Source organism: Arachis ipaensis, chromosome B01 (assembly GCF_000816755.2).
Source record: "Arachis ipaensis cultivar K30076 chromosome B01, Araip1.1, whole genome shotgun sequence".
Taxonomy (NCBI): Eukaryota; Viridiplantae; Streptophyta; class Magnoliopsida; order Fabales; family Fabaceae; genus Arachis; species Arachis ipaensis.
The window spans coordinates 5954350-5961705 of NC_029785.2; the positions used below are offsets into that span (position 1 = coordinate 5954350).

Sequence of the window (7356 nt, forward strand, 5' to 3'; positions counted from 1 at the left end):
CTGTCCATTTATCTTAATCAGCTACTTGTAGTAATTATTAAAAAAAAAAATAAGAAGAAAGAAGGCATAAAGTACAAAAGGAGTTTCATTTTGAATTTGCCCCTTGTTAGTTAAGAATAGCTTTAAGAAAGTTGCTTAAATTTCCTGTTGTTTGCTATTGCCATATATTTGTCTTATACAAAGGATTGAGCCTCCATTTTCTATGTGTATTGGAATTTCTGTCATGTCTTTATATCTTTGAAGCTTGCCACTATCTCCTTTTAACTACAAATACTACAAGAAACTATAGTCTGTGAATTGTGTGAGTGCATTAATCTTGAAAACTGATGTGAAGAAAGCACATATACTCTTCAATTGGATCTTACTTATAAACTCCTTTCCTTCATAATCCTTGTTAAAATCTCTTATTAACAAATAACAGCATGGAGATCAGCTTTTCGACTGCCATATGAAAATTCTATAAAACCTCTGAAGCAAAGCTTATTTTCTTTGTTAGACAAATATGCCAATATTGCTCTGTTCTGTCTCATCCCTTGTGACCATGCTCTTATCTGATTTCAGGTTATAAACATGATAATCTTCTGTGTTTCTGCTAAACTTGAGGGAGATTCCTGCTTTAACTTTACAGTCCAACTTATGCTCCCTTTCTGCTGATAGGACTGTGAAAGTGTAGCATAAAAAGTTGCAGCAAAATCAATTTTGCTCTGGCATTACACTGCAAGTACCTTTGCCGAGTAGAGCTTATGTTGCAGAAAAGAGAAAACAGAAATGAGTTTCAATGGTTGGATGAAGGCCAGCTTATAAAGTTCTGGGTCACCACATCGTTTGCTGTCTAATATCCGTCCTAAAGGATGCATCTTGTTGATTTGATGAAAATGATTTTGAAGAGACTGAGTGTATGTGTGATAATTTTCAATATATTTATTTTCATTTCTTTGTGCTTATATTTGTATGAACTAATAATATTCAAGAATAATGGTTTGCTTGCCTAAACTAGAAAATCCTAAAATGCTTATTATTGAAATGCATGCTTTTCAGTTGATCCTCAATAACATGAGTCACTGTTTTTATCACAGATTCACTCTCTTTCAAAGTACCTCATAGTTTTCCATGCTTCATAAGCCATTAAAGGTATATCTCTCTCTAATTACGAACTCTGTTGTATAATACTTCTAAGAATATGATGTATTGATGGATAAATTTGAGTATTTGATGTGAGTAGTTTCTTTACTTGATAGTTTCTAATTCTATGAGCCTGAAACATGAAGTACCAAATTCTCAGAAACGGATTTTAGCTTATTGGAATGACTGCTTATGAATGCACCAAAAAGCACATGATTGATATCTAGTTTACCAGCATCAAACATGTTTAAGTTAAGCATTAAATTTAACCAATTATTTTTCACTTATCACCATCTTTGTTTCCATTTTGTATGATGCAGGCATTGAACCAATGACCACTCCAACCATGGAGAAATCAGAAATAAAACTTTACATATGTTGGTTGTTCACTTTATATATGTTGTGTTTTATATTCATATCATCTTTCTTACTATATATTCTTTTCAAATTGGATTTTTTCCCAACAAAACTAGACATAAGAGTACAATAAGACTAGACCTAAGTGAAGAGTATGATTAGTGTCAGAATCTTTGCTGATGACAGTTGGCAGTAGGCACTAACTGTTGCTAACAGACATGGTAACTGCCTAAGGGTCAAAAGACTTGTATAGCAAGCCATCCACCTTCTATATATATGTATATCATAAGTGATCTATCTCTTGTTTCGGTAGAATAACACAACCACCACAGCAGCAAAGCCTTATTCTACTAGGTGGGTCAGTTATATGGATCAAATCACGACATTCCACCACCCTGTTGTACCTCATTTGTATATACTCAACCAGCAGACTACATAACTATGCATCTGAAGAACATTGTTATTTAACAAAAGTCAGCTTCTTTTACAAGATATCATGTATCCTCTGCTAGAATGTGAGAACTTAAAGTTGACCATAAAGCTTAAGTTAGAATCTTCCTAGAACATATCATAACCAAAAAAGGCCACATTTTAGTGAGCTTTTGGATGAAAATAGACTGAAATGTAATACCTGGAAGTCCCAAGGTACATCAAATATGATAACCATGTCTAGCATAGAACGAAGATCAAAGCATCAAGTAATCAGACAATCAGACAAAGATGGTAAAAATAAGCCATGCTGGGAAAACCAGTATTCTCATTCAACAATGTGTAAACGGCAAACAGTACACCCTAAATAAAGAGAAAACTCACCAAAAACAGAACAATAATAAACATGCAATTTCTTTATTTCTTTTTGACACAACACAACATAGTAATTGAAAATGTAAGGAGGAAGAAGGAATCCATCAAATTTAAATGAATAGACTAGCATTGCATGATGTGTGATATTTAATAATTTTATGTCGTCTGAACCAACCAACCTTATGACCAGCAGCATCAACTTTGACGAGTCCTTTGGCTGTGAATGTCCCTATAGTAACATGCCACTGCTATGAATAACAGAGTTGCATTGGCTGTGACGAACCACGAGAAGTGATCAGCCACGACCCACAAGATGGCTTCGAAAGCAATGAGAGTGGAACAGATCAGGAGAGTAGCAGTTACCCAGCTGGGATTGGGTGTTCTTGAAGCAATGAGAGAGCAGAATTTAGCAATGTGGTAAACCAACATTGCTAACAGGTGCTCTTCGTAGGGATTAACAGGTAAAGCTTCACGCAAAATTGCAGTTGCATCTTCAACCAAATTGACTAGATTTTGCAAGCTGCAAGATCAGGATACACTACTATGATTAGCGAGTGGTAACCGTATCTGAGTTTTGATTTTGGATGAAATCAAGTATAAAGTGAATTTTTTTAATTATTTTTTTTATAATAAAACAGATAAATCTTTTAAAAAATTGTAATGGATTTATATATTTTGAAAATAAATATTATACATTAAAAATAAAATGTCATTACATTAGTCATATACGGTTAATTTGAACAAGTTATCAATACTAATCTTAATTGCGAAAATCTAATCCGACCCAATCCGTTCAGATAAGATTAGCAATTCAATCCGTAACGAGTCAGATGAAAAACATAATGGGTTGAACTATAAGTAGAATCAGATCCAGATTTATGTCAAACTCTACCCGACCTACCTGTATCCTGATATATTATAGTATGTAACTAAAAATTTATACACATAATAAAGTTAAAAGAAATTGAATCCATTCACTCTCATTTATAATTTTGTAACATATATAACGAAATTGATGGATTGGTGATTATGCTATTTATAATTTTATATGAATTTCATTGTGATTTTGTTGTTTTTATTTGTAATATGAACTTAATTTTGTATTTTGTTTTTAGGTATATTTATGAAATTAAATATTGTGTTTGATTGAAAATAAAAATAATTTTCTTGTAGTTAGGAACTTAGGATAGAGTAAAAAATTTTAAAATACGAATAAAATTAAAGTTAAAAGATTGTCAATTCATAAGTAAAATAGAAGTAAGATAGAATTGAATTTAAAAAAGAGATTATATCTACAGATAGAATTAGAATGAAATTTAAATCCTATTCTTTTATATTCATTGCCGGCTTTAGATTTGATGGCTTAGTTTTAATATATATATAATATTTTTGCACTTTCAGCATGCCTTTGTGAAGGACTTGGTTAAGGTTGTTTAATACTTGTTGACTTTTGCAGTTAAAACTTAAAAGCCAAGTCATGCAAGGTAGATTTGTTAAAAAATATTTAAAGTGAGGAAATTATTAAAATAAAATGATAAATTAATTATCATTAAAATGATCATTTTTATAATATATTTATTCTATTTTCTTGATCTACTAGTGATTAGAATTTTATTTTTTACTTTATCAACCTACTTGAGTTACATGCTAATGAGTTATACCTCAAATGACATAATATTTTCATACTCACTTAAGAGGTCGCGAATTCGAATCTCTCTATCTTTGTTAAAAGAAAAAAATTACTTAAAGTTACATATAAAAATATTTGGACATACAATATTAAGTGTAAAATATCTATTTATTTATTTTTATTTTCATCATGTAAAATATTTTGTGACTTTCAAAATGATTCACTGGTCTATTAGCACTTTAGCAGCATATCAGATTATACTATACACGTTTCTTTAGATATTAAATAATTTCGTGATTTCTTTGGATATTAAAAGGTCAATTTGCCAACGAGTTATAACTCAAATGGCATAGTTTTTTCATACTCAATTAAGAGGTTGCGTGTTCGAGTCTCCTATTTTTGGTAAAAAAAAAGATTAGGGTAAATAATAAATCAAACTTACTAAAAAATAAAAGAAAACACTTAATGTACAATTATTTTTATTTTTATGTAAAGTTAATAATTAAAAATTATTGAATTATACTTTAGTCAAGAGTCCTGTTAGGGAGCCAATAGAATATTTGTACAATGTGTACAATGGGTTATATGAGTTAAAAAATAAACATGGTATTAGGGATAATAAACATCTCATCCCAAAAGTTTAAATTGATTTTGGAGTTCACCAATGATCAAACTCTTAAATATCTAACTTTATCAATTTAACATCCGATTTGATTTAAAAAATATGAATAATATACAAATCATTTTGAGCATTTGTTTTCTTAAAAGACTTTTTCTTTTGAAAAAAATATCAAAGTCACCTCTTCAAAGATTATTGTTACTAAATAGAACTATATTACCAGTTACTTGTACTACTACGAGAGAAAAGATTTGAGTTTGATTTTTGAACATATAATTGTGTATACTTTAATTTCTAAAATGTTAAATGTTCTAATTTAATTCATAAAATTATATTTTACAAATTATGTTACTGTCAGATCATTTAGCATTACAATTTTAATCGTCAAAAAATGATTATTATTTATATTTCTATATCATATTAAGCGACACATTAACGATTAACCTACAAGATTGAGTGCCTCATTATAAATATAAAGGTTTAACTAAGGTCTAGTTATTTTGTTGGTTCTTGTAGTTTTGTAAAATTTTTAATTAAGTCTTTATATATTTTTTTTTTGGTTGGGTCTTTGCACCAATTTTTTTTTTAATTAAGTCTCTTTTGGTAGCAATTGCCTAATTGGCTGACTCAACTAAAAAAAAAATTGGTATAGGAACTCAAATAAAAAAAAAATGTAGGAACTCAATTAAAAAAAATTTTGATGTAAAGACTCAACTAAAAAAAATATAAGGACCTAATTAAAAATTTTACAAAATTATAGAGTCCAATAGAATAATTAAACCTAATTTAAATTTTGTATTTTACTTGTTTATGTTGTTGTTTGTTTGATTAGATTGTATAGGATGTGTGACATTGTTTATGATGTAGGTTTTTGTAATTGTGGTGGCTTGTGAAATTGATTATCCTTGATGATGATAATGTTAAAGGAAATAATTAGTTGATCATAATCCATTGCATAAACTTCTCTCTCTTTTTTGGAAACACATGTTAGCTAAACTCTAAATATAAACCAAACAATCGTTACACCATATCCTTTATAAATTAGCAAGGGAGTGTGATATTAGTCATTTGGAAGTCACAAATCCATTTTTTATTTTCAAATCCAAAAAATGTATCAAGACATGAACTTAAAATTAATATTTTTAAAGATAAAACTTATCTAAACCCAAAAAACTCTAAACCCTTGAAAGTTAAAATAAAAATAATAAATAAATAAAAAGAAAGGCCTCTGCTTTTCCCCCTCCACGTTGAAATTTGCATTGTTGCTCCGGTGCTTGTGGACAGAGCTCTACTCTCTTCAATCGTCTCGCTTTTTCTTGCTAGAGTAGAAACGGTGACTCTGCATCTCTAAATCTACCGATTCGACTCAGCTATGTTTGTTTATTTTATGTGTTGTTTATGCCATTCAACTTGAGCTCTACCAGATTATTAACTGTTTACAACTTAAGATAATTGTGGAACCACACGGGTACCGAATGATTAACTGCAAATGAGTTCTAGTCTCAAAGCCAACTGGCCAGTGCAGTCGGTTCTGATCCTAACTTTCACCAAATAAAGTAATATAACTGAGCTGAGCAAAGTAGTAAACATAAACACTAAACAAATGATAATATACATAGACATCACGGAGTCGAAAGAATCCCGTTACCTGACATCCATAACTCTGTCGAAGACGAAATTAAACCTTTTTTTGGTCTCTATTTTTGTTGCGATTTGTTGGGGTCAGACACGGGAAAAAGCAATAGTGGACGCTTGCAGAAAGAAGAACTGAAGAATAGAAAGGGAGGGGGCTGTTGGTGAGGATTCAAGGAGAGGCCCAAAACCTTTATATATCTTTTTTTTTTTGGGAGAAAAATCAAAAACAGCTCCTAACAATTATCTCGCACAACAAAGTTCTTGAAAAAAAAAATTCAATCCGACTCCTGACAATTATCTCAAAAGGACAACGAGGTTTTGGTACCAAAAAAATTAATGTTATTTTTTTTTTATATAGAACTAATCAATCCAAAAATAAAAATCAGAAGTTGGATTGAGTATTTTTTTTAGGACCTCATTATTTTTTCGAAATAATTGTTAAAAATTGGTAAAATATTCACTGTTTTTTTTTATGATAAGACCTTTATATCTTAGTTGGCAAAAAGTGGACGCTTGCACAGGGGGCGATCTTTGAGCCTTTGACTTTTGTTTATCATTTTCAATAAAAAAATGTCAAGTTTTATATTAAAATTAAAAATTTTACTAAACAAATTTTAAGTTTAATATCATTTATAACTAAAAATAATTTTAAAAATTTTATTTATATCAAAGTGCTTATGGAATTAATTGTGGGTGTAATAATCTACTAACTAATAACATACTCTTAAATGAAATTATATTTAATCAAGTATCAATTTAATACTACTTTTAATAAAAGTCAAATAGAAAAAATGCGACTTATAAACATAAAAGGTTAAAAAAAATTTGATTTTGAATTCAATGATCATATTTATCCATATGGTTCGGAAAAGAAAAGGCTTTAGAATATAATATTATATGGTTTGGAACTTGGAAGAATTAGGACAAATAAAAAAGTTGGAGAGCATAAATATAATATCATATGTCACTGTCTCACTGATGCTATCACCTGTGTCTCTTTCTCAGAAAGGGGATTAGGGGAACACATTATTTATTGACTAACTGAATCCATCTATCCTTCCCACAATTGAGGATTCATTTTTATGGAATTAAATTTAAAAAGCTATAGCCCTCAATAAAATCTATATAATTTTTAGCTTATTGTAATTTATGGTTTTTCTTTATTCATATAATTATTTATTTCCTAAAT

General features: G+C 29.5%; 1 long non-coding RNA gene across 1 annotated transcript; it reads left to right on the forward strand.

Annotated features, from left to right (window-relative positions):
* On the forward strand, positions 563 to 1887 carry LOC107616335. Its single transcript, XR_001614514.2, has 3 exons — positions 563 to 896; positions 1077 to 1131; positions 1443 to 1887. It is a non-coding gene; the product is annotated as an uncharacterized LOC107616335 (long non-coding RNA).